The sequence below is a fragment of the Saccostrea cucullata genome, unplaced genomic scaffold (assembly GCF_032062105.1).
Source record: "Saccostrea cucullata isolate Sc308-1 unplaced genomic scaffold, CSIRO_AGI_Scuc_v1 ctg3270, whole genome shotgun sequence".
Lineage (NCBI taxonomy): Eukaryota > Metazoa > Mollusca > Bivalvia > Ostreida > Ostreidae > Saccostrea > Saccostrea cuccullata.
The window spans coordinates 52,858-71,793 of record NW_026936178.1 but is presented as its reverse complement, the minus strand read 5'-3'; the positions used below and the strand labels follow the sequence as shown (position 1 = coordinate 71,793).

Here is an 18,936-nt window from a genome sequence, read left to right as displayed (position 1 = left end):
TAAACATGAAAAAATAAATTAAAAAAAACCTCTTTTTACATTCTGATACCTTTTAAGATTGGCTCTACCTTCTTTACGAGTTCATCATTCATTAAGTTAGGTAACATGGATTTGAGGTCGTCAGATCCGTACTTCACAAACATCCCTCCCACAAAAAAAGCAAGTCCAACCAGCTGAAAAATATTTCATTGATTATATAAATGTAAATCTGTAAAGAATCAAATGATCAAACATACCTTTAAAAATACATATTTTCTATTAAAATTAGATATCTCTACTAATATGTCCTACGCAACATTTCTGTTTAGGTAAATATGCTAGTAATTTGCTTCTGATTAGAGAAACTGATGTTGCAGCTGCTTTTAGGTGATAAATGCTGTAGATTCACTCCTTAAAATTCACGTCAACAAGATGCATTCAGTTTTATAATATACTAACAAGCCTACTATTGAAAAAATAGCACTAATACATCAAGGAGTTAAAAAAAATGAAATAAAAGGTTAAACGTTATACTTTTTCGCCCTTATCAGATGGATTGTAATAATGATCATTTCAAATCTACCGATGTGGCGAAAAAGCTTAGATAAAATTTGAGATTTACATTTAAATTTGGACTTTATACAATGTACATATTTTCTTGACTTTTCAAAGATATGATAATTGTCATTTAGCATTCTCATAAAATCTCATATTTCATTATTATAAAAATGTAAAGAAAAACTAATTACACTTGCCTTTTAAAAAATTTCTACTAAAATTAGATACCTCTACTGTAGTATGTACGTCTTATGTACAATTTTCTGTTATAAGGTGGATATAATTTATTTCTGATTAATAAGAAATATTCTTTAAAATAATATCAAATGTACCAATGTATACCCGGGATGTTAAAATACACATTAGATCTCCCTTGTGACAAATTTGGCAATTTTTTAGGCCCAGAATTAGCCATGTATGAACAAAGGTAAAAATATTAAAGATAATGAGTCACATAGCTAACTGTCATTTCTGCTTTATAAAAATACAATCAGAATCTTATAGCCTATTCCTGGGAATGTTTATTCCAACTAAAGGCACCTGATTCCATCCCTGATATTTCCGACGGTTCCTGTTTTATGTTCTGTTTATGGATTTTTATTCTTTTCAAAAATTGTTCAGTTTATTTACATTTATATATCAAAGAACATCTTGTCCTTTTCTAAACCAAGAGTTTCATCTCTTCACTACAAATTTACAATCGAGTTGGCTTCTATTAATTATTGAGATGGATAAAATTTTAATATCAGTAAAATAAATTGCCTTGTTTCCGCACCTCCCATCCGTTTTCATACTCAGAAATAATAAATGAAAGTTGTTTTATATATATATAAATTGAAAAACTCGATACAAACCCCAAATAATCCATTGATAAGTAAAATGATTTGACGTCCACATGTTTTTACAATCGGCATTGTTTCACTATTAATGTATCTTTTCTTCTAGAAAGTAAAGAAAGTTTTAAAAGATAACGAACGAGTCACATAGCTAAACGTGTTTTCTGCTGCTTTATAAAAATACAATCAGAACATTGTAGCCTATTCCTAGGAATGTTTATTCCAACTAAAGGAACCTGATTTCATCCCCGAAATTTCCGGCAGTTCCTGTTTTATATTCTGTTGAAGGATTGTTTTTCTTTTCAAAAATTGTTCTCTGTTTGTTATCACTAATATATCAAAGAACATCTTGTCCTTTACTCTACCAAGAGTTTCATCTCTTCACTACAAATTTACAACCGAGTTGGCTTCTATTAGGTATTGAGATGGATAAAATTTTAATATCAGTAAAATAAATTGCCTTGTTTCAGCACCCCTCATTCGTTTTCATACTCAGGAATAATAAATGAAAGTTGTTTTATATATATAAAAATTTAAAAAAAATCGATACAAACCCCAAATAATCCATTGATAAGTAAAATGATTTGACGTCCACATGTTTTTAAAATCGACATTGTTTCACTATTAATGTATCTTTTCTTCTAGAAAGTAAAGAAAGTTTAAAATGAGAAAAATATCAACATATTTTCTTATCATAGTGCCATAGGCGAGAAAGACAACTAAAGATTATTTCTTCAGATTTAGCTTCTTGATGTACACCTTGTCAAATCTGACAAACAGACACGCTACACAGCAACCCACTCCGAGCAGCTAAATATTAATGATTACATGTATATAAATATCAATACTTTTTTATAATTAAAACGTATTTTTCTCAAAAAATGGTTTCATTTAAAAGTTTTATTACATAAAATATTAACATTAAGTCAATCACTATACCTTGAAATTGAAATCCTCTTATTAGAAGTCTGCCAATTAAACTGTTGACATTAATCAGAAAATCTTTTTTTTTTATTTTCAATTCTGAGCAATGTTCTAAACATTTTTCTCCAATGTGTGCATCAATTACCCATAAGATTAATAGAAATCAACAATTTGAAGTCCTTGAATAAAAGTTAATAGACTAAAACTGAAAAGTATTTCACTTCATCATGACAATTAAATGAACAATTTACTTACAGCTTGCAGTGAGATGAGAATTAATAAACTGATTCTGACACACTTGGTTGCTGAAGATGCATAAGTTAATTCCTTTGTTACATCGTTTGATTTGAATGGCTTTTTAACCGCGGTGTCCATTTTCTGTTACATCCTTACATAGGTAAAGACGAAGTATCAAATATACACAGACACTTTGATTAATTACTTAAACGATAACTTAGTCACTTTGAATTAGCCATCATACGACGGAGGTTTATAGTAGATTGTTGTGAATATTGTTCAGTGTGCTGAATTTCTTGCTTTGTTTTAGCACCATCGTTTAAGTCTGTTTGTTCTAATGAGACACCTCGCAAGAAAAGCCAAAGAACAGAATATTTAGATATCAACTTCCCCAACATTAAAATAACAAACTACTTGTTTCATTCAATATTTCACAATATTTTAATATAGCATACATTCAAATTATCACGAATATTAATTATTTTTTCACCGTTCAAGCATTCTAGGCCATTCTGACAAACTGACTTTAAACTGTAAATTTTTTTTTATTTTGGCTTATCCTTTTATCAATCAAACTGATTTTTTTTAGCTTTGAATAAATCAATTCGACAAATTTATTTAAACAACATGCATTAAATTAATTCTTAAATACAAAGCAAAAAAATCGTTATTCCGAATTAAATTAATAAAGTTTCATGTCGTCCAAAAAAAAAAATAAAGTTTCAGCAAGGAATTACAAAGATGTTCTTTCTTCTTGTTGAAATGCATTGTAGAGAATTCATCCACTGTTGGTCATTTGGAATCATATTTCTCTATGTATAGTTTCAAGTAACACATACATTTATTTTAAGGAGTGCACATGAATTGTACAAAGCAAAATTTATTTCTTTCTCTTTCTGCCGTTCTCCGAGTCCACTTTATTCTTTTTGCCCATACCCCTGGCGATGTGTATCGCAAAGAAAGCACAAGCTAAAAGGAAAATCAAAATTAATAACTCTAAATCAAATTCACTTTGCAAGTCCATTGGGATTGAAATTGAAGGTATTGCATTTTGCAATTTCTTTTGTAAAGAAGGAAAAGTATTCAATATCAAAGTCCGTTAAACAATAAACCAATTGACCAAATTCTCATTAATCTTAAATACAAAAACAACAGAAATTTGTCCGTCTTTCTGTCTGTATGTTAATCAGTTTATCCGCAAATAAACTTCAATCTTGTCCAAATCTTTGATTGTTTGGAGCAATGGCTTTAACATTTCACATGTTTTTCTTGTAACAAGATTTTTATTCGGATGTTGATATATTTGATCTCTTGATCTTGGCATTTGACCACTTTTGCAAAAATTTAAGAAATAAATGACCCTTTGTACATTTGGTGCTAAGTATTTCATACTTCACTTGTGTATTTAACTATTTGTTGTAACAAGAACTCTTCTTGGATTTAGTAAGAGATGTTTTTGACCTCTTGAACTTGGAGTTTGATCAACTTCCAAAAAAAAATTAACCTTGGTCTAAACTTTGAAACAATTAGAGCTTTCATTTTTTAAAGGTGGAATCCTAATGACAGGACCTTCCTGAGAATTCGACGATTTTGCCCATTTGACATTAACCTAGAAATTAGATCTACACTGGAAAAGTAAACCTTGGCCATGTCTTTTGAATAGTATGTATTTGGGCTTTATATTTCCTAGTTATTTTTAAATACAAGTCCTCCTTTCTTGTACATTTTCGATCTCTTGACCTTGGAGCTTAGCTTACGTTTGAGAAACTTCGTCAAAAGCTGTCAAACTTTCAACATCAGCATTTAAAAAAATTGTTTTGTTTCTTCCATTTCTTTTGGATTCCCCGTTAATAAAATGAATTAAGATTTCATGTTTTCTCTGCAAAGTAGAGGTTTGTGTTTATTATAACACGTTTCTGCCGTTTCATTGTCTGAATATGAATCCAAGTGACATAACAAACCTCCAACACTATTAGGCCACCGACACACCCCACTACAATGTTGACCTACTTCTCTAGATACCTCCACACTTCATCATAACAACCCTGGAAAGACAAAGGGGGTAAGAACGATTCAAATTTAATTTCACATCCTCTTTGATTACTGGTATGATGGATGAAACAAATATACCTATATTCTAGCAAAACAGTCGTAAATTCATGTTGAGAAGTACGGTTGACTCGTTCTTTGCTTACTTTCTCGAAATTTGATTTTAGCCGCGTTAGAGGTTGCGTGGCACATCTCCACCAATTATTGGTCGACTTTGACCTTTCAGCGTTTGTACAGCACATAAGGGGTGTGTCTAGTCGTGTAAGATTATGAACAATATCAGCTGTAGGTGTCTTATTCCATACCCCGCCAGTAAAATCCTTATAGCTGTCAACTCCACAACAGGAAAACTGAAAGATGGTATGTATATTTAATAAAAATATACTCGGTACTCCGGCATAATGGGGATTCTAATAATTAAATATTTTGTTTGACTAATAAACTGTTTTCCGTTCAACTTAACATACAAAAAATATATTGCTGACTGACATGAAAAACAATTTACTTTTATTTTTTTTTATTACAAAAACGCATTACGTCCTGTTCTTTATTTATATCCCACAATCATAAAATAATAAATTGCTTACTTTATGTCACAGACATCAACATGTCACAGACATTAACATAATCAATTTGATAAAATGCCGTACCTTTAACATGATGGCATTCCAAAGTACACTGATGGCATCCATGGCGTGGTCACCCATATAGAAGGACTTTAATGAAGTCCGTTGCTGTGGCTTCAGCTTGTCATTGATCTGTGATATGGTAGAGTTATAGGGTAAGAAATAGTTGTTATTATCATTGCGTATAATTCTAATGACATTGTGCAATATATTACTTATGCTAATAGTCAAGAAAAGGAAATTATACATAATACTACAATCAATTTCTACTTCTTTCTTAATTATGTAATATGAATCTTCAAGAATGAAGTTTTAACTTGAATTTTTGAACATAACGTGATCAATACCAAGCTTCTTTTCTGCGTAACCAGTACTGCACAAACAATCTGACCAATCAAGATAAGGACGAGCAGTAAGCCATACTACAAAATAAACAAGTTAACGTAACCACAAATGCAGGAATATATTGTTATTGGTCAATAATTAAAGTATCACAGGGTAAAAAATGAAGACTCAATCCAAATAATATTCCGTTAATCTGACACAACTGTTCAGATTTATGAAGACTATTTGAGTCTGGGTTAGAAATATATATTCATGAATCATGACATAGAGGACGCGACGAGAATGACAGTGGACAGGGGATGCTCATTCTTCCATGGCCTCTGACCCACCACCGATGTTCTTAGAGGTCTTTGTTTGCTCTGCTTCAATTTGTATTGTTTCAGTGGGCTTTTGAAAACGATTTGTGTTCACTATCCCCTTATTTCATTGCTTACCACTCAATATATGATCATTGTTAAATATTATATTTTTCCTCTACAATAAATTCCAAAAGAGCTCTCGATTTGTTGCTGGTTGGCATTATCATATTCAAAGCGAAATCTTATGCTCATTGATAAAATTGTAAAAAGTAATGAATGCAAATTTGTCTGTTTTTAAAAAATACAAAACAAATCATTAATTAAGTTAAACATTGATCGCTTAACAATAAAGCTTTAAAAAAAAGCTCGATTTGTGCTAGACGAGTTCCAGTGGATTTTTCTTTTCTGTGATAATGTTTTAAAGAATTATAGAGAACTGCAATTTTTATCATTAAAACATCGTCTTAATTTTTTTCTGCAAGCGAAATCTTATGCTCTTGAATTTTTTGTCTCAATTGTATTTTAAGTTCCAATTCACGTAACATTGTAAAAAGTAAAACCTACAATCTCATTATCAGATCTATATTTTAAATATATGGACAAATTTGTAATGTTTTTAACTGAAAATAAAGGATTATTGAAATACAAAACATTTAGTTTAAAAAAATCATTTATTAATTAAAAGTTAAACTATCGTCATTTGACTTAATAACTATGAATTTTAGCTTAAAATTTTTTCAAAAAGTAGAATTGATTTACGCTTAAAAAACCTATTTATTCATAAATAACTAAAATAATCATACTAATTAAATGGTTTATATTTATATGTATTAAAATCCTACGTCGTTGACTTTTCAAAAAAATTTCGTACAAATTGAAGTCATTTTGTTAGAACCAATCATCTTTTTTTCTTACATAAAATTAAATTATAATCATAAAACCGCTTCGCGGTTTATATTATACCGTATAAAATATATAAAAAAATGATAAACCTATTCATATATTTATGAAAAACCATTAAAGGGCACACAATAGAGTTATGGTTTATGACATTTAATTGCAAAAAACTCAAAACCTTCTTGAGATATTGACTGGAAATGAAAGTTTTACACACAGTCACACAGATACCATATATTCCCTACGAATTTCATATATATGGCCGTAGGGAGTTGTGGTATAAAATTTCATTGCAAAAGCGAAAACAAGTGTTTAAACAGACAGAATTTCTGAATTTAATTTGACCAATCAAAATCAAGAAAATATAAGGTGTAAACAGTTGTGTAAAATTTTACAATAAAGTTTTACAGACAGCAAAATAGCATGTACAAACACACTGAAATTGATATTCTCTAATTTCAAACAAACAGCAAGCTTAGCCAGTTGTGTTTTCTTTCCGAACTCTGTTGTATGATTTAACAAGTTATCCAAAAAATCCGAAAACGAAAGTAAAAGCAGTAAAAACTGAAAAAGCTAAAAATATGTAGTAAAGCAATGTTTGTGCTGGAGCTAAAACATAAGTAAAATAAATATATTTTATAAAAGAGCTTCAATATACGCGTCAAACACTAAATTCACCCAAAAGTAGCAACTGTATGTTCGCTGCGTAGAACACATGATCAGGTGCAAACCAGTTAAATTACTTCGATGTTTGTATGTTTACAAAAATAAGCATCGGGAAATTCCTTTTTGTTGAATTTACAGATTACTTTGGTGTTTAATAGGGATTTATTGGTTTATAATCTTTATTGATTTTACTGAAATAAAATTAGCAGGAATGATTTACTGCAGAAAATTCCATTTTTCATTCGTATTAGTCAACTAATCATCTTTAAGATAAATATTATCTAAGGTATATATTACCATATAAAGGGCACACTTAAATTTGCAGCTGATACCATAACAACCCCAGAAAACAATAAAGAGCAAAATAGCACCAAAAACAATAAAAACAACAGCAGCTTCGCCTAGCAACTTATCAAGGTCAAGGTTATCCAAAAAATCCGACGATGGTTTGTGGGTAGCTACAACGAATAAATAAGATTCCAATCTGTCGTGTTATATGTAACATTCATAAACATGAAAAAATATTTTTTTAAACCTCTTTTTGCATTCAGATACCCTTTAAGATTGGCTCCACCTTCTTTACGAGTTCATTCATCAACTCTGGTAACATGGATTTGAGGTCGTCAGATCCGTACTTCACAAACATCTCTCCCACAAAACAAACCAGTCCAACCAGCTGAAAAATATTTCATTGATTATAAAAATGTAAATCTGTAAAGAAAAAATGATCAAACATACCTTTAAAAATACATATTTTCTATTAAAATTAGATATATCTACTAATAAGTCCTACGCAACTTTTCTGTTTAGGTAAATATGCTAGTAATTTGCTTCTGATTAGAGAAACTGATGTTGCAGCTGCTTTTAGTTGATAAATGCTGTAGATTCACTCCTTGAAATTCATGTCAACAAGATGCATTCAGTTTTATAATATACTAACAAGCCTACTATTGAAAAAAATAGCACTAATACATCAAGGAGTTAAAAAATTATGAATTAAAAGGTTAAACGTTATACTCTTTCGCCCTTATCAGATGGTTTGTAATAATGATCATTTCAAATCTATCGTTGACCCTGCATATGGCGATAAAATTTGAGTTTTACATTTAAATTTGGACTTTATACAATGTACATATTTTCTTGACTTTTCAAAGATATGATAATTGTCATTAAGCATTCACATAAAATCTCATATTTCATTATTATAAAAATGTAAAGAAAAACTGATTACACTCGCCTTTGAAAAAATTTCTACAAAAATTAGATACCTCCACTTTAGTACGTACGTTTTATGTACAATTTTCTGTTAAGATAGATATAATTTACTTCTGATTAACGAGAAATATTCTTCAAAATAACATCAAATGTACCAATGTATATACCCTGGATGTTAAAATACACATAAGATCTCCCTTTTGACAAATTTGACAATTTTTTAGGCTTAGAATTGGCCATGTATGAACAATGATAAAAATATTAAAGATAACGAGTCACATAGCTAAACGTGTTTTCTGCTGCTTTATAAAAATACAATCAGAACATTGTAGCCTATTCCTAGGAATGTTTATTGCAACTAAAGGAACCTGATTTCATCCCCGAAATTTCCGGCACTTCCTGTTTTATATTCTGTTGAAGGATTTTTTTTCTTTTCAAAAATTGTTCTCTGTTTGCTATCACTAATATATCAAAGAACATCTTGTCCTTTACTCTACCAAGAGTTTCATCTCTTCACTACAAATTTACAATCGAGTTGGCTTCTATTAGGTATTGAGATGGATAAAAAAATTTTATCAGTAAAATAAATTGACTTGTTTCAGCACCCCTCATCCGTTTTCATACTCAGAAATAATAAATGAAAGTTGTTTTATATATATAAAAATTGAAAAACTCGATACAAACCCCAAATAATCCATTGATAAGTAAAATGATTTGACGTCCACATGTTTTTACAATCGACATTGTTTCACTATTAATGTATCTTTTCTTCTAGAAAGTAAAGAAAGTTTAAAATAAGAAAAATATCAACATATTTTCTTATCATGGTGCCATAGGCGAGAAAGACAACTAAAGCTTATTTCCTCAGATTTTTAATCGATGGAATACAAGGGCCTTGTTATTGGTTTAAGTAAAGACGAATACGTGTAACATCAAACATAAACCCCTCCATTAAAGCCCCCTGAAGGAAAATCTTGTCAATCTGGCCATATTCTCCGGCAATCTCCCTAGGACACGTTATCTACCTTTATCCAGTAATGCACCATTTATCAAAATCACAGCAAGATCATTTTAATAAAACGGTTGATAGATAATGTTTCAGCAACACACATTGCACAAAAGTAAATAAAGGGGCAGTAGCCGCAACCGTTTGTCCAGTCATATAAATATAGCTTTTTAACCTCGTGCATAAGAACCTGAAGAAGAAATATAACATTTTAATTGTATAATAAATAAAGGAACTGGGATAAACTGTTTCTAATAATGCATAAACCAACATGCCAGTTTTATGAGTGTTATTTTATCAGTGAAAATCATTAAATATCCCTACGTTAATTAAGTATATTCCTTTGAATTCTACTGGTATATAAAGAAACAACAATTATAAAGATGGTCATTGTATCGACCATACAACTTACGAAATGATGACTTAAAACAAGAATGCTGATATAATATTTATCATCCTATTGGTTATTAGTTCTCGATTTGAAAAGTTATCGTATGTAAAGCATGCTCTTACATATCGAATCAACTGGGAAACATAAAACCCAGAATGCATGTGATGAGGATACATGTACATAAGTATGGACAGTTGACAATAGAGGGTTTGAATTCATCAAGTTTATCATAAATATTAAATGTTAGTTTATAATTAAAGTCTTTTACTAAAATATCCAAATATGAAATAGATGTATGCATGTGTCTTTTATTTCAAGTTCACTGGGATATGTTGTATCGACATATTAATATTTCTTCAGTAAATAGTATTGATATTACGTCGTCGACGTATGTAGTGTCGAGTTAAGGGTCAAAGCAACAGGTTCGTGTTAAAAAAAAGCTTTATTGTTGATACAATAACCTTGTCAGCAAATACAATCAATCATCAAGTTGAATGTTCACTGACGTCTATAATAACATTATAAAGCCCCTTTCCACTGTATTATTTAGAAATTTTCCGTTTGTTATGAAAAGGAGCACACGATGGGTGTCACCAGTCGATAGGAATGCTTACTCCTTGATGGCACCTGATCCCACCTCTGATTTTAAAAGGTAAGTCATTATTCTGCTCCCAATTTGTATTGATTTGCAGGACTTCTGAGCTTAATTTTTGTTTGTTGTCTTCACATTTCACCTTGATTCATGCTCAATCGTCTTGCATTCCGTAACAATATCAGAAATCCCCAATCAGTTCTTTATTTGCCCAGCGAGGAATCCATGAGGCATTATTAGGTTCAACATGATAGTAAGATAGGTAAATGTTTTTACCATGAGACTAGTCTATATTATAAAGTGAAAAGGATGCTTCACGTTTTTTTACTAATGTTTTCTATTACATGTAGTTGAGCTTGGCATTTCCTGCACTTTTTTGTAGAATGAGTCAGAAACAATAAGAAACAGTGACAATATGAACAAGATTTGTTTTCAATTAAATTCTTGAATAATATGATGTAATGGAATAATTTTTTAAGGCATACGTACGGCATGATTTTAGACAAAGTAAATAGTTTCAATATTGTCAAAATAAAAGACGTTTCCTTTGACGTTAATGTTAATTGAAAATAGTGAACGTGTTAAGGAAATATCTGGAGTTGATAACAATATATTACCGTTAACGTTGATTTGTCCATATTCTATATATGCACAACTTTACATTTCAAATAAAGTCTGTTATTGGAGTGAAATATATGGAGATAACTATTGGTATTCAGGCCCAAAAGTCCATAAAACAAAACAAAATAGGAGAAGAGCAAACACGGCTCGTGCATAAGAACATTAAGAAGAAATTTAAATAAAGGAACAGGGATATACTGTTTCTAAAAAATAAACCAACATGCCCGTTATATGCATGTTAATTTATCAGTGAAAATCATTGAATATCCCTACGTTGATTTTGTTTATTCCTTTGAATTCTACTGGTATATAAAGAAACAACATTTTAAGATGGCCATTGTATCGACCATACAACTTACGAAATGATGACTTAAAACGAGACTGCTGGTATAATATTTATCAACCTATTGGTTATTAGTTCTCGCTTTGAAAAGTTATCGTATGTAGAGCATGCTCTTACATATCGAATCAACTGGGAAACAAAAAACCCAAAATACATGTGATGAGGATACATGTAGAGAAGAGAAAACACGGACCTCTAAAGCATCAGAGGCGGATTCAAGTACCAATTAGGAGTGAGCATCCAAGCAACCAGACGAAATGTATGATATCAAATGAAATGAATTTTACATCAAGATTTATTGAAAACATTGATACAAACAATAAATAAAGAAAAAAGACGAATCTCTACCGCTCCTCAATTTGCAGCAACCCTGAAAAAGTAAGGTAAACAATGCATATTTATTACATCACAATCACAAGTGTAGGACAGATAAGAGTTTTTGTGACTGAGAATGAGCACTTACCAGGCCTGATGTGATTAAGGGCTTGCTTTGCCCAGATAATGGCGTCCTGCATGGATTTACGTCTGTCCAGAATATCAAGGAGAGGCGTAGCATCCAACTCCTTCTTCTTGTCGTCTGAAAAACAGGAAAATAAGTTGTTAATGTTAACACTTAGAATTTCTTTGTAAAGAAAGATAATAAGCTAGTACCCCTTCTAAAAAAATAAGTGTTTTAAAATCTATATTTTTTTCTATAATATCAATTAAAAGTGATCTGTATATAATTCATGTAAGGCTAAGAAATATAACTACCATCAGTGGCGAGTGTGACTAGTTTACAACCAAATATCTGGATATCTTTTTGAATTTTTTGATAGCATTGTCTGGAATGTTATCTGGTGATTGACATCCATTTCCAGATTTGTTAATCACCATGGATACGTCATAACATTCCAGTAAGTTTCCATGGTCTTCATTGTCTGCTATCAAAAAATTCAAAAAGAGCGTGTTTACACTGGGCTTGCAGATTCTAACAAATTACCCGACATGTAAAGTACTAGTATTTGAAGTGATACATACCCGATTTTAATAAATTTTCTAAGGTCATGAAGGCCACAACGATTAGTCTAGGTTCATCCTGGAATCTGTCAAGGATAGACAACAGAGTCCTCATGCCGTCATGTTGTAAGAATGCACAACTGACTAAGTCTGAATAAAAAATAAATCAATACTTATATCTCCCTAAAACTGTACAAAAAAAAACCATGATTTATATTTTGAACAGCAGACATTAAACTTTGTAAAACCGATAGCCCATTTTTGGTTAAAATGTTGATTATTTGGTATAGGTTCAGAGTGTTTGTCAGGAATACTTGTTTTTGTATGTGTATTCTTCTTATAACAAAGTACATTGCCTTGTACAATAAAGTACCTTGCTCTTCTGTCATATAACAAAGAGCCCCGCAGCATACGATCTGTAGGTCAGGTTCTTCTGGAAAATTCTTCATGGCAGAGTGAATCAACGATAAAATCTCGATTGAAAACTTCGAGTGGAATCCATCTGAAAAGGTTTAACCTTTTACAATATTTGCATTGTCTTTATTTTCCCCTAATTTCTTCGGTGAAATTAAAAATTAAAAATAGAAATGGGACAATTTGTTGTTACTTACTCATTGCAAGAGCTGCCAGGATTTTACAACCATAGAACTGTAAATCATATGTTGTTGTGTTGGTGTTTAATAAATCCAATAACTTTTCAAATGATCCACTCTCCATAAACATGTGACAACCGTTCACTAGAAAAGGGAACAATTCAACATCTTAAAATTAACTCTGGTTGTGAGGAAATAAGTACTTTATTCAAAACTTTGAAGCCTCTTATTATTCGACACGTTTTGCTTTTGTTTTCCCTTAGAAATAGGATTACATGTACTAACCATTGGAAACGAGTTTTTCGTAATACTGAACCAGATAGACATCCACGTTACTTCCTTTACCCTGACCCTCAGTCACTGTACTCAGCACTCTCTCTATGTTCTCCAAGTCGCTACTGGAGATACCTACAATAATAAAACATACTGCTGGATTCCTTTCCAAAAAGCCTTTAGAAAATATATAGTTTAAATTTTAAAGGAGGCATTTTCTCTCTAGTGAAGGTAACATTGACTTACCTCGTGCTGAAGCCAATTGGATGAGGATATTTCTAATCAATACTTCTATTTCTTGGTCGAAGTTGTTCTCCTTTAGTAAGGTTTCTAGAACATCTAGACCTTTGTCCTCGATGAAGTTATGACAGGCTGCATCTTCAAAGACAGAGACAGAATGTTTTAAAATTTATTTTATAATATTGTAGAATATAACAAAATAGTGAAACGTTTTACATGTCAACAATGTATACATACCAAGTTCGATCAGATTTCCTAGTAGTTTTAGTGCAAGTTCCACAACATCCGGGCTACGTGACATCGTAGATAAGCTTGTAATGGCGGCCTGTACACCACCATTTCTTTCCACAGTAGACTTGTTACCATAAACTACAAAAGACAATGGAAGATAAACAGTGACGTTAGATTCTAATGAAATAACGGTTTAATTTAAAGTCAGATGAAGAGCGTAAACTTAATTTGACATGTTCTTACTATCTGCTGACAGGTTGGTGAGGGCTATATGCGCATTCTCGTGGATCTTGTCCGAGTTCTCGTGATGTAGTAGCGCTGTGATTATAGTTCTGGAGGAGTTCAGTCTCTCTAATACTGTTCTGTTAGCCTCTGTAAATCAGTTAAATTATGTTAGAAAAATAAATAAATTTTTTTTGTTAGAATTTCTTTTCGCAATTGCGTAAGTATTGCTGGCAATTATATGATTCACAAAACGCATGTACCTTTAACTTTATTAGTCAATATCTCTAGGTTCTAAGCATAAAAGCTAATCAGTCAAATCCATTAAATATTGAATTGGTGTACTTACTGTTGACCGCTAGTGAGCCAATGATAAGATAGCCGTGTTCCTGTATAACAGGACAGTCAATGTAGGTGGTCATTCTCTCCAACAAAATAGACACCCTGTTGTCCTGTATGAATTTTTTCTGTATATCCTCTAAAAAATTAATGAAAAAATCAATATATTTTTTTATGTGCATTTTATTTTTCATGTTGCTTAGAATATTTTAATATGATTTGTTGGGTACACTGCATTCAAAACATTATATGAAAGGACTTTCCAACATTTTTTGTTGTTGAAATTTTAAACTAAGTAAAGACCTGAATTATAAAAGTTGATTGATTGCTTGCTATGGAATACCACCTGATGGCTTGTTATATCATATGATTAATGTTGCACAGGAGTCACTTTGTAGGATTTAGTCTGTCCTACATGTATACCAGTAGTTTATGAGAGGTATCAATTGATATCATAATGTCTTCCAGTATCTGCTGTACCTGATATTGCCAGTACTGGGACTAAGAAGGTGAAGATTTCCTGCTGAAGTTGGAGGTTATCTGGGAACTGTGTAAGACACTGGCATACGGTCTCCACAATGGCAGGTAGGGCTAATTCCTGGGCACCCTGAACTGAAAAAAGGTAAAAATCTTTATGCTAATGCTGCAAAGACAACATTACTTACTAAGATATATTTAAATAAATCAAACAGAAACATTATGGTAGAGAGTCCTAGGAGATTTACCAGAGGAGGAGATATTACAAAGTGTGCAGCAACCGTATTCCTGAAGCGTTTCGTCATACTGGTATTTCTTCAGCGTATCAATAATTATTGATATCTCATTTTTCTTACATATATGTTCCCCTGCATCAGCTGTAAGATGATCAATAAGAAATCAAATGATTTATTGTTTTCTAGAAACTGGAATTTTTTAGTTGTTAAAAGGAATATTTGTCTGAACTTACTACATTTGGTGAGACAAGCCAGAGCCCATAGGGCACACTCTAAAACAGCCGTGCTGTCTTGGAAATTTTTAAGTGTTTGCAAAACCACGCCAATTCCTCCGGCATTGGAAACATCTGAACTCAGATCTTCTGTGAAATAAAAACAAACTCTTTTAATATTTTACTTGATGAAAACATTGCTCTTGTGCTTGTCCTTTTCCATCAAAGATAGGTACGTGATTAGTTTCATATAGCTTACCATGAAAAGAAAAGCTCCCCAAGGCCCTACAAGCGTTCTCGTGAACTAGATCGTCATGTCGGAATCTCTCCATGATTCTTACAATCACGTGTACTCCTCCAATGTACATGACATTTTTTGCTGTTTGATCTGACAACAACAACAATTTATTTATTTATTTATTTTTTATTTATTATTCTTCATGTAAAAAGAATATTTATTTTTACAAAATGATAAAACTATGCAAAACGTACAATCATTGGCAAGGTTACTCAGGATGAAGCAACAGTTGCTGACAATTTTGTGGTTGTCTTCATAACGGGACAACAAGGTCACAACACTAGAAGGCACCGCATCCTCAACCAGCTTCTCAAGTAGCTCTTCTACAATAAAAGTAGAGATGCAATCTATTATAATAGTTTTTTTTTGGTAAATTAAATCGAACAACTCTTTAGTTACAATGCATGTTCTTAATTTTGGTTGTTAACTTGTTCTCTCTTTTCAAAGATGACCATAGATCTTTGTTTCATGTCTAGAAAAGACACTCAATTTCAGCACGTAGTTCTCTAACCTACGGCGGACATGCTTCCCAGGATATCAACAGCGCCCTCTATGACGTCAATGTTATTACTGGAGTTCGTCAGTCGCAGAAGCTCTGCTATACCCCCATTCTTCTGTGTATGAACACAACTACTCGAAAGGATCGGAAAAAAATAATAAATTTAGTTATTCTTCTGAGCACTATGGCTTTATTTGAAATGCTACATGCGTGTATTTAAGAAAGTTTTTAAAGACGTGCATCCTACCCGAGGCAGCGCACATGCGTGCTAGAGAAACAATGGCGGCAGTGAGTATTTCGGCGTGATTGTTATATGTCTTCAGAGCCGTCATTAGGCAGGATATTCCCTCATTCTTACACTGCTGGACGAAAAAAGTGCTGAGAATCCCAAATTTTACTGATAATGTTTGATAATTACTGATACGGTGCTGTTCTTGCTGATAATTACTGATATTTACTGTTATTATTACTGTTATTGCTGATAATTTTAGTTGTTGCTGATAAATACTGATAATTACTGTCGTTTTTTACTGTGGAGTCTGATAAATACTGTTGAGGTACTGTCGCTGCTGAGAATTACTGATAATTACTGTTGAGGTACTGTCGATGCTGAGATTTACTGATAATTACTGTGGTCATTGTTTTTAACCTGGGAATGGATTAAAATAGCCTGAAAAACAATGATTATTTGTTGTTGTTTTTTTTAAGTATTTTAACAAATTCATTACGGTCAATTACAAAATAAATTATTCTAAATAAAAAAGTCGACATTTTATTAATTTGTTTTCAGTTTTCAGGTATTAATTTCATTATAATTATTTTTAGACCATAATGTTAACATAAGCGTTCATAAATGTTTATGTTTTTTCTTTAAATTTCTCCTTACACGCAGATGACATTATCTGAGGAAAATTATTCCGTTGTATTTGCAGTTGTTTTTCTTCCCAAGTACTTTTTTAAAAAGTTTACTTTTTGTTCATAAAGGTTAAAAAAATCTCATCTCATATTTTTTCTCACATGTATGTGTACTGTCATCAAAAGCTTTTTGTGGGTATCTTTAATACTTGGTACTTCAATACAGTCAATGGTTGTAAATATCAATTTATTTTACCGTGTGGAGAACTGAAAATGCATGAGCACATTAGGTTGAAAACATTCCCCTTTTCCATTTACATTTAAATTAAGCTCCCATTTTAACAAGACAGTATAAAATATTTGTCATAAAATCTAGTCTTGAAGCGTACACTTTTTTATTTTATAGAAGAATGTGACAGGGTTAAATAATTAAATTGAAGCATCTTTAATTATTTTTTTCATATATTATGTAGACAGTGCGCTCTAGTTCGCCGATGTCCTCCCTGCGAATTTTATATCATTGTGTCGCTTTCTCTCTCTCTCTCTCTCTCTCTCTTTTAAATTATTTGTTAAGGCTTAAGTATTGTACACTACATGACATAAATCTTATGCACAATGAAATACACGTCTTTCTTTAGGCTAATTCTTTTTTCATTGTATACAGTTTTAAGTCTATGGGCATATGGCTTCTAATAATATGCGCCACTCCTAAAACATGTTATATGCGGTCAGTCAGTTAAAAAACAAAATAAAATAATCATAACTTGAATTAACTTTTTCCATTAATGCAAACTATGTGCGTGTTGTTCTGGAACATACATGTCAACCACGTGTGTAAAAGTTCTACTTTCGTTTTAGAATCGGGTCAATTTTTAGTACATTCTGCCATAGGGATATCATTACGGCTTGCGTTTTTGTAAAATTAGAATTTTGTGCAGATATTATAATTTTTTTTTAATTCCATTTTTGTCCGGGACCTTTGTATTAACGAACAGTACAGACTTGGTGCTTATTTATATGATTTTACTTGATTGTAGCACAAAAAGGAGGAGGGGGGAGGGGGGGTGAAATACTGTTTACAATTAAGTGATAGCCGATAGGGCAATGTCTGTTCTTTAGTTGTGTGTTTTAAAAGTTATGCAAGTTATGATATTATACTTATCGAATTTTTTATATGCATGAATAACATTATTTTAGAGAATCAATTGCAATGAACCATAAAAAATTCAGAACTGAAGTAATTATAACATTTATTCATGAGTGCGATACACAACGTCATGTTTCTGACATTCAAAATCCATACATTTAAGGTTTTTTTTCTCAGACTCGGATTAAGCAAAGTGGAGTTTCCCTGCATCTGAACAATTAATGCTACTATAGTTTCAAAAAAGTGCTTCACTAAACAATCTTTCTCTTTTTATCTATATGATTGTATATTTTGCACACTTTTTTTTTTATTAAAAAGTGAAGTCAATTTCTCGTCTACGTACGTGTATTTACTGGTCCCAAACCATCGTTAGCAGACATTCAGAATTGAAAATACATGTGACCACCTCCCCCGGGATATTCTTTTATCTGATAAACAAAATATACTCCCCTGCCTAAATTCCCTTACTTCGCATTTATAGCGACCTACAAATTTTTTTTGTTTAGTTTCTTATTCACGCACGCCTTTTAGACCTACTGTTATGTATAAAATCACCTACATTTTATATGTTTTTTGTGGTCTATGTATACTAATGTAAAATGGTAAAAAGATTCAAATAAATGATTGATTGATTGAAGAAATATGCGTAAAACTAAGAAATGAAATTAAATACTAAAGAAAGATAGATCTTTGAGAATTGAAATAATAATTAAGATAAGTCTGTACAGCGT

At 31.5% G+C, this 18,936-nt stretch overlaps 2 pseudogenes; both read right to left on the bottom strand.

Annotated features, from left to right (window-relative positions):
- Nucleotides 1-3,298: 3,298 nt before the first annotated feature.
- On the bottom strand, nucleotides 3,299-9,478 carry LOC134244953 (tetraspanin-18-like; annotated as a pseudogene).
- A 2,410-nt stretch (nucleotides 9,479-11,888) lies between these two features.
- Nucleotides 11,889-16,535, bottom strand: LOC134244954 (uncharacterized; annotated as a pseudogene).
- Nucleotides 16,536-18,936: the final 2,401 nt, after the last annotated feature.